We start from the raw sequence: 14,419 nt of genomic DNA on the forward strand, positions 1-14,419 counted from the left end.
AAATAGTGATCTAAACCATATTTGTGTTTCAAAGATCTCATTTGCGTGCCACTGGATAAAAAAGTAGCAATTCCAAAACGATATCCCACAAATCTTTTGATGAATAAGCTGGAAGCCTCTTGGTGACCTCTGCGCTTCGTCAACAGCGACCACAATTTAGTGGCAGCCTGAACTCCATTTCAAAGGTTGCAGAACTTAACGTAAAATCTCCTACAATATTAGAGAAACGCTGAGCTCTTTTGTTGTGGCTGTAAATTAATTTAAAACCTCAGTGGTCTGTGTGTGTGTGTGTGTGTGTGTGTGTGTGTGTGAAGAGGGGGGAGATCTTTTGGCTTGGCAAATGCTCAGCTTTAATGATGAGAAACATGGGCTTAACTGGAAACATATGGTATTGCAGTGGAGAGGAAGCCTTCATAAGAGGATCATGGCTGCGTAATAAACGGAGACAGGAAAAGGGCACGTGTGGCGGTCTGGGTGGCGTTTTTTTCCCCATTCTCTTGATCGGAGCCGACAAAAGACGCGAATGGAACACATCCGCAGCAAACGGCAAACGTGGTTTTCTTCCAATTTCCTTTTTATTTACATGCATTTTGTCTCTGTTTGCTCTGTGTTTTGGATTCTACCTATTAGGGTGAGTCGCCTGTGCAATCTCGTAATTAGCGTTTAGCATTAGCTGTCTGAGAGAAAAAAGGCGGCAAACCTCGGTAAAGCACCACTGACGGGGTATAATTTCTTATATGTCCCTAAACCGTCGCAGTTAAAGGGCGATATTGTGCCTGCGGCTCAGGAGCACGACAACATCATCCACAGGTCAGACAGGAACTCTTCTAGTCTCGTTTGTATCTGAGCTGCAATCACAACAACAATCTTTTCCAGATTGCCCATAATTAGAAAAGCCCCTCTCCAAACCAGCTCCATGTTAAGAGCATGATTGCAGCCAAATTGAGCGGTAATTTGTACGATGTGGACGTGGGTACCACGTGAGGGTGCGATGGTTTCATGCCCCTTTTATCCGGCCTGGTTAGCCTGCTTCCCTCAATCTAAATGCGCTGTGCCTTGAATGAGGGCCGGGGGAAAAAAACATCCTCTGTGCTGCATCAGCGCCACAGCAGACGTACGGGGGGATGAAGGGGGGGGCAAACGCAGGACCAGGTTACAGAATTTCTACCTTCGGTAACCCCGGGAGAGCCATCATGGATGCTAATGGAATCACTCGCCCTACCATTACACAAAAACCCCCAAACATCACCTGTTTTTCCCGTGTGAGAAGAACAGATGTACTCATTATTATTCCTGAGAGCTGATCAAGGCCGCGCTACCCAGAGGTCCAATAAAGACTGTCCAGTTACTGTATGCTGCATTTATACTCTGCCCTGATGTTAATGATTATACTTTATAATATCATTCTGAACCTAGAATGAGGAAATTTCACTCTGACCTCTGGTGCAGTCACTAAAACAAGCTGCCAGCCATAAAACGGTGGTTTATTTTCCCTATTTAAGCCTAAAAGCAACTCGGACAAACGCACAGCAGCAGTCTTTACCCCTCCCCTCTGATGTCTGACTGCTTATCACGATGCTGCTCTGATGGTTCAGGTGGTTTATTGGCGGCAGGTTGTTCCTCCGCCTCGTCTTTATCGTCAACGCGCATATTTTGAGAAACAAATGTCTTTATTACTGTCGCTTCGGCGCAGCAGTTGGCAGAGTACAGAGTTCAAACGCTGATATAAACCATGCGCGGTGTTTAAAGCGCCGGCGTTGGGTCGGCCCCGCCCCCTCCACTACACCCCCCACAGGCGTCCATGTGTGAGTGCAGACAGTGGGAGATTTCAACTGTCGACACTGACTCCACTTTAACACATGCTAACAGTTTATAGCTCCAACATTATTTCTTCACTGAGCGACGTCCTGCTGCTTTTCTCCCAGACTAACATCAGAATGAGCTAAGCTAAAAACTGTTCAATTACACAACTTCAAAATAAAACGCCCGAGCTTCTTGCAGCGGCAGTGGAGGCGGAGCGGAGCAAGAAGGTGGGGGGGGTTCGTTGCTCCCCCCCAAAAAGACCAACCCTAAAGGTACTCAACGCCCATGTTAGCAACTTTACTGGAAGAAAACATGTAGTGTGAAGGACCTGGCCTGGTTAAACTGGCCTCACTTCCTGACCTGTTGTTAAATAAGTTGTGCTCAGACTACAGTGAGCGTATCAAGGCTCGAGGGTTGGTGTCGCACGGACATCATAATTACTGCTGCCAATCCAGATATTTTATAATTCCAGAATCCTGACACTTCACAAAGACTCTATAATTGTGTGGCGACGGCCTTTCACACTTCAAAGGTCTAGTCGTGACTTTTTTCCAAGGACTTGTCCTGAAACACACGTGTTGTTTTTTTGGGGGGGTTACTTTTTGCTCCAGTAAGCTATCTCATGAGAAGATGTGGAATTTTTCATGAAAATACAAAAAAAACCCAAAAGCTTTCCGACCTCTTGCTTCTCCTTTCCGCTATGAAAAACATCCCAGAAGAGCTCGATGGTGTCGTGCTAAATACACTGTGACTCTTCCAGAAATGGAAGAGGACATTTTTTTAGCTCAGGATTCAAGAGGAGTAAAGCTTAAAAGATTAAATGATGATACAAAACTTCAGGAATTTGGTATTACAATCAAGTACTGCAGCCAGTGCTCGGCAATGCTAATGCTTATTAGCAAGGATCTGCTGATCTGTAGGTGTCAAACCTTTGCTTTAATCACAGTTTTACCATGATACATCGAACATTTACGCATTTCCATCACCTTGTCAGGTTTTCACATTTTAATGTTAAGACAAGGTTAGTCAAACCTTCACTTATGAGATAAAATACCGAGAAAGAAGGCGGTTGTGAGTCACAGCCAAGGTGGGACGCCGTCATTAAGACCTTTTAATTAGAAAGATTGAAATGTCAGTACTGGTTACCCGCTAATCATTTTTAAAAGTGTGAAGAGCAGTAGATTCTGGCTGAGGCTGATGCTCAAAAACCTCACCAAATCCAGGAGGGGGTCACATTTAAGCAGCGTCAGAAGTCATCATGTCACGGAGGCACGTAACATCCTTCATACCAACTTCATCCAGATTTGCCGGGTTTCCCCGCTACAAACACCCTCGAGGGTTGTCAGCTTGTTTGTCAGAGTCGCTAATATTTCACGCAGTGTCACCGCTGGTTATATTGGTTGGATGGAGCGGATGGTTACATGAATTTTTGTTTTCAGTCCCATCCTGTCAGTTTGCTGGTTAGCTCAAGGCTGCGTCATATTACTGAGTGTTCTCAAACGTATGCAACGGATGTGTTTTACGGCCATTAAAAACCTCACACGCCTGTGGTTGTGCCGTTCGGTGGGGGGATTTTACCCTTCAGGTGTTTATGGAGACCATTCGCTGAACTGGAAGGCTAATGACATCACTCTGAAAGAGTTCGTTAGCGCACTACTTTCCAGTTAAAGCTTCAGATCGGCTCACTTAAGATAATTGATGGTGATGCTCCATTGCCAAAACGGTGCCCTTGACAGACACTGAAATGACGGCGAGTGTTAAGTTTTATGTAATGTAGTTGAACTCCAACATAACCACACAACAAGCTGCGACCGGCCGGTGCGCCGACGTCTTTTCAATAATAAAACTTTTTGAAATCAAGACTTTTTTTTTTTTTAAAGAATGTTGGCCTGTGTTCTACATGTGGGACGCTAACAAACTCACAAAGGCAAAAAAAATAGTTCTGGAAGATGCTAAAATCCCTGCAGAGTTCCAAAAGCGCGGGGCTTAAAGATTTACTGCGGCCGTTTTATCTGTCATTACTGATGAGCGCGAAAGAGAGGCAGACATATTCTACGTTTCTGCATTTGTGTTCTGATCCCAGTCCAACTCCATTAAAGACTCCAACTTCATTCTCAGAGCGCCGCTTTAAAAAAAAAAGAACCTCCTCAGTTCTTTAAGACCATCTTCTGTTCCTAATAAGAGATCTATTTCTTTCTGTTTTTTCCCCCCATAAAGCTGCGCGATGTATGAAAGCCCCGGAATGAAAGCCAGCACAATAGCATTTACAGAACAAAGGCAGGAAGGAGATTGAGAGGAAAAACAGGGGGAAAATGGCATCATCTCTAAACTTAATGAAACAGCATCCTTTCATTTTTTCTAGTAATTATAATAAAGATGGAAAAACATAATAAACGTCTCCCTGCCCCCACCTGCTAACAGTAATTATAATAGACTCAACAATAAATGGTAAAGCAGCACAGAGCTGCATCTTGGGAATTCTCAGGAGTCTGTGGATTAGCTTGAAAAGCCTGAATGATTAAAATACACTAATTAAAATTTTGTGTTCCTTGGTAACTCGTCTTCCAGGGCCCCTTGTGCTGGTAAAATGGGAATAAATGCGACAAAAGCAAATACTCTTTTGGACCTGAATAAATAAACAAGTCTAATCAACTCAGAGTTTTGTTTTCTTTTTCTTTTTTCTAAAAGCGAGTTACATGAAAACTTCCTCCGTGACCTTTGCTTGCACTCTGTACTTCGGATCCACCGGGATGGTTGCGCGGAATATTTTGAGGAAATTGTTTTGATTAAATGAGACTTGACGAGCCAGACTGGTCTGATTTGGGTCCTTTCATGTGTCCTCACAGTGGACATTTGTCCTCAAAGATTGGCACCATTTGTTTGAACTGCACACCGCTGCCGGGGAACAAACGTATGGAATATTCTCCGAAACGATGAAATACGCTGGCCATTTACGGGGTTTCCACACAACACGGTAGTTTCCGAAAGTGTGATGCTGAGGCGAGTACCAGCTTGTTTTAAAACTGAGGCAGAGCCAATCTAAATGCTAAAAGATCAGATGGCAAGGATCAAAGCACGCGGAGGAAATGGATGCTGCGTCATTTACACGGGAAACGACATTAATCCCTCTGAAATACTGAGGTAATACTTCAAATAAGGCAAATAAGATCCGAATTAAATGCGTTTGTATCCTGCAAAGGGACTTTTTTAAAGGTCCTCTCGGAGCACACACGGAACCTTCTGATGTCTTTGCAACTAACGTCGGAGTGGCGTCTGAAACTGGCAGGGAAAAGGCTACAGATGGACAAGAAAGTCCCCACTTAACAGTGAAACTGCTCTGGCTCGCATGAAGCAATTAGTGGCACCGATGAGGAAAAGATGCAGGCAAAACAAGTCCCAAGCATGTGACCACAGAGGTAAAACCAGTAAAGGAGGCGTCCTGACCATGGATCTTTCACCAAGGGTTCTGGATGATCTGAGCTCTGGTCCGGTCCACTGACCCCGTCCAGCCAAGGCTTGAGCACACAACTGCGTTGAGGAACGCTGTGATCCCTTCAGGTATTAGCAATGAGGCTCAAAAGATTCCAAAAGCCTGCTTACAAATTTAATTACCTTTGCTGTTAAGCAGAGCGCAGCTGTCAATGACCTGATAGCACCACTGAAGGCTAGCTGAGGAGGGGCGGATGGAGACGGACGCGCCGAGTGGGCCACAGAGAGCTGCGGGTGCAGCAATCCAGGGCAGCTCAGAGGCATCCGGTGGGCATTCCCGGTGCCAGCCCAGGCAACAACAGTGCACACGCGACCCGGTCTGGAGCCGGAGTGCAAATTAGATACAGTTGATTAAAATATTGAGTCATTTCACAGTCGGCGTTGGGGGAATAAATGGAACGCAAGCGTTGAATCGTGTGTTTGTGAGAGAGGAAGGGGAGAGTCACGCCCACGCTCTCTTAAACCCCAGCAAGGCCTGCATTTCTCATTTATATAGATTCCCTTTGACAAATATGCCCTTTCCCAAAGGAGAACTTTGAAACACCTCTCATAACATGAGAGAATTCTCAGCAATCACTCAGTACCGAGCGGCGGAACAAGTGTAGGGAAAAGAAACACGCAGCGTTGTATACTTGTATTCATGAGCAGCCTGTTCCATGGGTGCTGATTAACACCCGTGCGTCCCCACAAAAAAAAAAAATCAAATTATTTTTAGCCAAAAAAAAGTGAATATGGCGTTTGGCAGAACAACTTCTGCCTCGCTGCAATGAGACAAAAGAAAATTAACACTTTAGGGTTGCCCCGGTAACCTAATTGCATCACAACAGCGCACACAGGAGCCAAAGTAACTGAATTTTGATGAAAAGGCGGTGATAATTTACAGCACAGAGAAATTAGTTGCCGTGGCGACGCGTTAATTACATCTCAAATTAACAATGCAAGTGTAGTGAAATTAAATATAAATCATATTTTCTGCATAAATTACAGGGGTTGATTAGTGCGGGCGCCAGGAGAGAGAGGTTGAGATTCCAAGGGCCTGTCACTCCTCCCTCCCTCCTTCTCTCTCTCTCTCTTTCCCCCTCCCTTCCCCTCCCCTCCCCTCCCCTCCCCTCCTGACTGGCTCCTTTAAAGACAGGGACTGGATTACACCAGCGGACATCTCAACCTGAGCACGTTTGCATTTTTCCAATGAAGGAATCAACGCAGTGCAATCGCAGCTGCGTGTGCAGACGTTTGTCCTTTCATGCAGAAGTATTGTGTATAAGAATAGAAGCATTTCGTGGGTGATTACACATGTGTGATGCTGTGGCTGGTGTGAGGAGACTCGGCACCAAAGCTTTTTCTACTCAGAAGATAGAAAAGAGCTGAAACACCGGGAAGGAAAAGGCAGTTTGTGATTCCAGGATTCCAAGGATTTCAAGGATGATTTCCTTCATGGTAGAATAGGATATATAGAATAGGATATGCTTTTATTTGTCATTCTATAGTTTAATTGCACACTGAAATGTGGCCAGATTGAGTTGTCATTGAGGGCTTCAGTCGAGGGGCCGCTGTGGATCAACCAGACCTGGACTAACTCAACACAGACAGGCCTGTTGTAACGGAAACTGGGGGTAAAACCCACAACCTTGCATGAGTGCTAACACCGTGCCTACGTATTGAGGACCAAAATGTGAATGAAATGTGACATGTTTGAGAAGTGAGGGCGTTTTGGCTGGTCCTCGGGTCTTAAAGGGCCAGTTGGAGGGCCAGGCCTTGATTTGCAATGGTTGGATGTAGCGTTGGGAGCTAAGGAATATATTTGGTCAATGAAAGTCCTTTGTGTGTGTGTGTGTGTGTAGGTGTGTGTGCAGATGTGTTTGTCTGAGGACTGAGCAGGTAGGCAGCACAGACAGCAGAAAGTGCGGCAGAAAAGGAGAGTGAACTTCTCCTCCCCACCATTCCTCATGTGGCCCTGCTTCCCTTTAAGCATCACAAACAAGCCTCGGGAGTGATGTCAAGGAGCGAGGGAGGGTGATGGCGGGGGTGCAGGGCTGGGGTAGAAAGCCGAGCACAAACACAACAGCAACAGGAACCAACTTGAGCCGTCTAAATTATTCATACGCCAGATGGATACATTTCCCCGGGATTTCACACTAAAACGCGGCGATTGAGCTCCGCGCACACGCTGCTCGCTCATTTCAAAAGACGCCACGCAGAATGGAGATAATATCACTTTATCGAAACCGTTTCATGTCTGATTCATATCAAGTTTGAAGAGTGGAGGCCCCTCGACACCATGATCTCACGTTTGTTCTCTTCCACAGGCACAACGAAGGAGGAACATGTTCCCTTTCCTCTATCTTCAAAGACGAAAGCACCGTTATGACCTTGTCTGAAGGATATTATACAAATCAGAGGGTCCTGGGAGACGTATGTCATACACACTATATCACCGATGCGCGCTTGTGTGCCAACAAGAGAAGCTGCAACTTGAAAAATATCTTCTTTTTTTCGCTTTTTCTGATCCTTGACTTGTAAAACTTCAACTAAGCATACTAATGAACCCTGGAAAAGCCAATTAGATCCATTTATTCTGCATGGATTCTGTCGCAAAACAGGAGGGAAACGTATCCAAAAGCCCTTACTGGCTTCTGCAATCAAAGTCTACGCTTGATAAATTAAATTTGTTCAGATTTTCAGCAGCATTTCATTTGTGGAACCATGATATAAACCATAATAGATGGGTGTTGATAGTTTAATGACCACGCTTGCCAATGGGCGGATTGTCTCCGTCGTACTCTCCCATGAGAAAAATTCCCAACTTCTTTCACAATGCAGGCTGAAATTTGAAAACATTGCGCATATTTACGAGTTTACTCAGTAAACAGCAACACATGTGAGCTCGCCACAGTCTCGCTGCCAGGCCGTCTGTAGGGAATTCAACATGCGCCTCGCTGGAAAACAGGGACGCAGAAATTCCAGGGTTCTCCCAGAAAGATTTGTCACTGCAACAAACTACTGTCCCTTCAATGAATGGAGCTTTTGGCTTCAACTTCCTCTGCTGGTGCAAAGAAGCTGGTCTGACCTCAGTCCCCCGGGGGGGCGGGGCTCCTCTAACGGAGCCATCCGTTCATGAATGAGGATGAGGGCTTACGCACCATCGTTAAGAGGATAAACAGCCTTTCCAGTGGTCTTTTTTTTTGCCTGGAAGCAGTCCTGACGCATTCATACCCAAGTAAGAGTGCTGGAGGGGGAAGAGGGGCTGCGGTTTAATGGACCAATAATGTCTTACCCAAAGAGACGCTGTCCTCCCAACATGGCGCACAAAAAAGTAACACACTGAGACCGGCCCGTTTAACGATTTAAGAGGCCGTTAAAGGAGGAGTGATTAAATAAAAGACACGGAGCAAGTGCTCATAATTAGTCAAATGCAAGTCTATAAGGCCGTTCAATAAAGCAGGGGCCGCACGAAAGAATAAATTCCATCAAAATACCACATGTCAGCGTGCGACTCTGAAACTGGAGATTGTCAAATGGCCTTTATTTAAGTGGCAGATCTTCTACTGTTGATAGCTATGAAATAGAGACGGGAAAGGTCAATAAAAACATGCCAGAGACCTGAATATCAGGCCGTAAGGGATGCCGTTGTCATCTCTCCTCATTTGTATTTCTTCTTCCTTCCTTCACCTGCTCCTCCTCTCACCTTTCAGGCTACAGTCACTTGCTAAACGTCTGGCAAAGGCGGCAGGCCTGGCGAGCATCCGAGCATCCATCACCCCGCGCGCGCATCACGGCTGGATGAGCGCGGCCCAGCCGGCACCACATCAAAAACCCGCCACCGGTTCCCCTGCCACGGGATATTGGCACCTACGCCGCGGTGGCGAAAGCTGGATCGATAGAGCGAGTAAAATCTGTTTCATATGTGGTAAATTTCTCCTAAATGTCACATGGCCGGGTGTATGAAAAAAGGCGAGACCTTCGCAGCAAGTTTAAATAAACCCCGCAGGATAATGCTGGCTCTCCCGGGGGAACCAAAAGCTGATGGCTTTGAAACAGGAGGGAGGGTATTTTCAGCGGGGCTGCCCAGCACGAGAGATCCTGTATGTCTCACAGCTGAGCTTGTTTTATTGAAAGGTTGTTTAAAAGGCCCTGAACCCGAGACATCGGCGGTCATGTTTGTTTGGCTTAGAGAGGAGCAGCATCCAAAAGCCGGTCGGGAAGAAGCAACGGTTCAAACGGGCAGACTGTGAAATGAGATGGGCCTCTGCCCGCAGCAACATGGACGCTCAGACTCGCAGAAATTAATAAAATGGCCTCGATATAGCTTCAATTACAGCCTCCCCACAAATGTGAAGAGCTTAAATGCACTGTGCAAATAAGTGGCAAACCAGCGCCGTTATGGGGTAATGGAGTCAGAGGGAGAGAGAGGCCCTCGGTGAACTTGACACTCCCATTAGGCCTCTGCTAGAAAGTGCAGTATTTGATCAGGAGATGGGAATTGAGCAGAAATGAACTGAAACTAGATCCCACATGACTTATTTTCCTGTTGGCTCTCGGCTTTAGGTGTCACTCAGACTTAATAAAGCTCTCTGATTTTCATTTTATCACAGAAAATAGACTAAGCAAAAATAAAATCAGCCAGTTTTGCCGTAATGGAGCAAAGTAATGGCGGGGTGAAACTGACACAACACATTTTGTCCATAGTAATACTATCAAAATGAAAGCATATTCACTTCTGGAGTTTTCCGGGAATCAATTCAAACCGAGTATTGGCCTTTTTCCGCTGTCTTTATTTCATAATGGTTCCAACAAATACAGCACTCTGGCAATAGCCTGTCACCTCGGGTGATACCAACACGGCTATTCCACCCGATAGAGTTACAGCATTCCCCGGCCCACCCTGAATCTCCTCCACCAACCTATAACTCTTATTTTATTTCCGCACTTTATACATTAGAGGTACATTACACCCAGCCCAGAAGATAGGATGAGTCCGCTTTTACACCCAGGTGTTACATTGCAAGGTTAGGTCATTTGGATGGATATGACCTTTGATGGCTCCGTCTTCGATGAAAATGATCTGCTGATCTCCACATTGACATGCACACAGACGCCCTTGTGCTGAGGCGCTCGCACTGCGGCGATAAGGCCATGGCAATTCACCGGGGGGACATTATGGAAATTCTCATTTGGGAATTAGGAATTCTAATTAAAATGTAAGGCCATATTTCCCCGTCTTGCGTCGTGAGGGAGGACTGGAGAGGATTCCTCCTAAGAGCAAGACGTCTCCGGCCCCTCTCCCAGAATTTCCTGCGTGTTGATCGATTCAACAGCCCAAATCAAGCCAGAGGAGGAAAAAAACAATCACAAAAATCCCAGTTGTTTCGGAAAGCGATTTATCCGGTAAAGGCTTTCCAAAGATTTTTCAATCGTGTAAAATCAGGAATACCATATTTGCTCGTCGAGATAAAATCCTACCACACGTATTCCCAAATGCCGGGAGATTTGCGGCGCATAAGGCCTCCTGTTTTCAGCGGAGTGTCACAGCGTTAGAAACTTTCCCGGCACTTCTCAGCATCAGATAGAAGCAACACGACCACATTCACGGCGTTCCGCGCATGCAAAACACATTTGTGCTGCTGCTGTCCCCAGATGTGTGAATAAATAAGTGAAAACAGCAAATGCGCGGGTGTCACGGGGATCACGGACGAGGAAACGAGGTGAAGGCGCAGGTCGAGTCACGAGCCTCCGGGAACGGAAGCATCTCCAGCCGCCCCTGGCGACCATCACGTTGCCATGCTCCGGAACAGACAGGCCCACTCGCACAACAGATGGAACTAATGATGCGAAACAAAAGAGATCATCTCGCCATGGTCCTCTCGGAAGCCACAGAGAGCGGCTTGGAAGTTTGAATGACGGGACCCGGGGACCTGCACGGGGTTGGGTTTGAGCGTTCGGGGTTTTTTTTCTTTTTGTTTTTTTCAAAGTGACGGAGCAGATGAAGAGAAAAAAGAAGCAGGCTTTGATGTTCGGAACAGAGCGCAGCGCAATAAAGAGCCTAAAGTGCGGTTCAATAAAAAGAGATGAAATGCTAACAGCGTAGCCACCCTTTGTGACAACCGCGCTACCTTCTTGGATTTCATTTCTAAATTAAAACGTGACATTGCCTTAAAAGTGCCCGGTAGATCATTCTTCGTTGCACTTAAATAACAGTTGTAAACAAACTGCTGCGTCCTGAACTGACAAAAACAAATCAAATTTGAGCTAAGGACATTTGCATATCCTGAGGGATGGGATTAGATTTAGAGGTCATCTCTTACGAGCCAGTCCTCAGCAGGCGCCGATGTAATGTTTCTACATCCAGTACATTCGGTTGCAGCCCGTCTGTTTTCCAAGTCGGTGGGGGGGGGCGCAGCTTTAAAAAAAAAACACCTTGGGATGGGATTTAACCAGGATGGAGTCCAACCCAGGCCCACCCACACGTGCGAGGGATCACTGGGAAAAGTTCAGCCCCGACACTGACACAAACATCGGAACCAGGCCTGTATTAGAGTCAGGTTAGGAAAGATAACGCTATCAGCCCGATCCCCAGGGGTACCCAACGCTGGGCCTTGCTGCCAAATAAAGCTACAGTGTCTTGACTCCTTGGCACATTAGCTCTGATTACAATGACCTTCATTATATCAGCTACCCTTATTACAACACGTAGAAGGCGTTTGTCCCCTGGGTGAAGCACTGTTGGGGGTGGGGGGCAGCGGTGAGAGTCAATGGTGAGATTCAAGCTGAAAATCAGCATGTAGGACAGAATTAGCACCTGTGCACTTTATGCACTGGCTGCTTTTGTCAAGAGGATAAGAGAACCTATTTCTAATGACAAGAATTTTCACTGAACTTAAAAAATATATAAATAATCATTTTTATATTCAATCCCTGGACAGCATTTCCTGGAGAATCGCACAGTTTGGTTTTTAGTGCTGGGTTTCATTACTAAATAATGTGCTCGAATATACCCGGATTCCAAATGCTACGCGCACAGATGAGCCCTGTTTAATATGTAACAACATTGTTAACCTCAATTTCCTTCCCAGCCTGCCCCTCCACAGGCCACATTGTTAGCGCGAGTGAGCTCTTGGCAAATGCTTCCATCCCGGTGGTGAATCTCATTCAGCCCTGACCACCCTGCAGGCAGGGGGATTCTCTCCCACAGCCGCGCTCATCCCTCCTCCAGGCCCCTGCTGTGAATCCCCCCCCCCCTCTTTCCCGGCAGGTGATTCAAAATAAGAGAGAGAGAGCTTCGCCTGTTCACTTAGCGCTGCCAGCGCGCCGCCGCGCCGGTTGAGCTGAACTGTGGGAGTTCCCCAGGACCTTCCCTCCAGCCAGCGGGGGGGCGCGGTGTTTGTTTTTGTGTTGAGATGCGACGGGAACGAGGGTGCAAATCGGCTTGTTTTGGGTTTACAACAAATCCGGAGATGTCAGGATTTAGGAGCCCCACCACAGGACGCGGGCGGGAAAACACTTGGCAGCGGCGCGACACCAACGGTGGCACCTCGAGTCAGGCGATTCGCAAACTCAGCATAAAACCCGAGGATCTGGTATCGAAACAGACAAGGGTGCTTTTAACAAAACCACAGTTTGAGCAACGACGCTCCCAAAAGACTCTGTGTTCGGAAAAAAGCAAATAAAATTGTAACTTAATTATAGATTTATAACGAGCCACTGCACCACTGCCAAAAACAAGTCCCACACCAAAGCAAACAGGCACCTGTCGAATGCTCTCTGCTCGTGGGCTTTCACAGCTTAATTAATCCAGACCTTGGGGTATCGTGAGTCGTGCACGCCGCCCGCGTGCGCGTTGGAGACAATTAAGTTGTTGCCGGCAACAGAGGAGCAACTTCATCACAGCAGAGACACGAGCAGTGTGTGTTGTAAAAGCCATTACGTGTTGTTTTTGGAGCAAAGTTGATCATTTTGTTCACCGCAGAGATGAAAATCAAATGATAAAATACTTCCAAAGGTGTCGTTTCGTCTCTCGTTGGTGGCTTTCCAATTCAGCGCCATTTAATGTCGGGAACCGTCTTTCATTCAACATTTCCCTCAGCCGACAATTACTCTTTTTTATTGCATATAAATGAATCGAGCAAAAGACACAGATCGGACTCACCTTCCCGCTGAATTATCTGCGCTGGTGATGACCCTCGTTTGAGTTGTCACCTCTGGCCGACGCTCACGTGACACGGATCTGATTTCTGCAGATAAACATAAAACATCTGTTTACGATCCCGTTTTCAGACTCTGAAAGGAGAAGTTTGAAGTCAACCATAATCTCCGGCCCCTGCAGATTGACGTATAAAAAAGATAAACAAGTGCTTTGTTCCTGAACTTCACGTTTTTGGCCATAGATGGATGTGACCGGAGAAAAATGCGGCCCCCTCCATGAAGCTCCTCCCACTTTTCGCCGCTCTTACCGAGATATCAACACGTAAAGTTGGTGGGCACTAAGATTTTATTAAAGAATTAAAAAGGCGCTAATGATACAGTATATTAGTGTCAAATACAAAAGTAATAACATGTAAAAAGTATGAAATTCTTATGGCTGCTAATTACCAGCGTGAACGAGCCTGATAACTAAAGAGAAAAGGTATTAACTGCAATAACGATTGCTATTGCTAATTACATTTCCAATTATGTCACTAATTAGAAAGTCCTAATTATCAGCACATTAGATAAATAAGAGACTTTATTTCAGCCAATCACGATAGCGGTGGCGATGTGGTCGCGACGTCACCGGGCCCATTACCTGACCACACAGGACAGGCTGCCAAGGTCGTAGCGCCTCCTCTGAGGCCTGAAACTGGACAAATGCACTCTGACCCAGGTGACCGGGGCACCGCGTACAGCACAGCCACCGATATGAGCCGCGTTCCTTCAGGGCGTTGCTCTACCTTCAGGAGAGCGGAGCTGTTGCGGAGGCACCGTGGATTAGAGCCGCCTCTTCCACATGGCTGCCTCCTAATCCAACCATCTGAGGTAACACAGGACCAGGTGAGGCAACCGGCCCGTGTGATACACCTCTGGAGGTAGAGGGTTTGTTTGAAGCCTTTGTGGATGTGGAACGAGGGATGCTGGGAGATTTTCCTTTGTGGTC

The 14,419-nt window shown here is 46.5% G+C and overlaps 1 protein-coding gene across 2 annotated transcripts in view; it reads right to left on the bottom strand.

Annotated features, from left to right (window-relative positions):
* casz1 (castor zinc finger 1) overlaps positions 1 to 14,419 on the bottom strand; it is a 136,195-nt gene that overhangs the window by 98,783 nt on the left and 22,993 nt on the right. For both annotated transcript variants that reach the window (XM_057042008.1, XM_057042009.1), the window contains exon 3: positions 13,436 to 13,520. The gene's annotated coding sequence lies outside the window, so the exon portion shown is untranslated. The remainder of the gene's footprint in view (positions 1 to 13,435; positions 13,521 to 14,419) is intronic.

Source organism: Takifugu flavidus, chromosome 8 (genome assembly GCF_003711565.1).
Source record: "Takifugu flavidus isolate HTHZ2018 chromosome 8, ASM371156v2, whole genome shotgun sequence".
In the NCBI taxonomy this organism is placed as follows: Eukaryota; Metazoa; Chordata; class Actinopteri; order Tetraodontiformes; family Tetraodontidae; genus Takifugu; species Takifugu flavidus.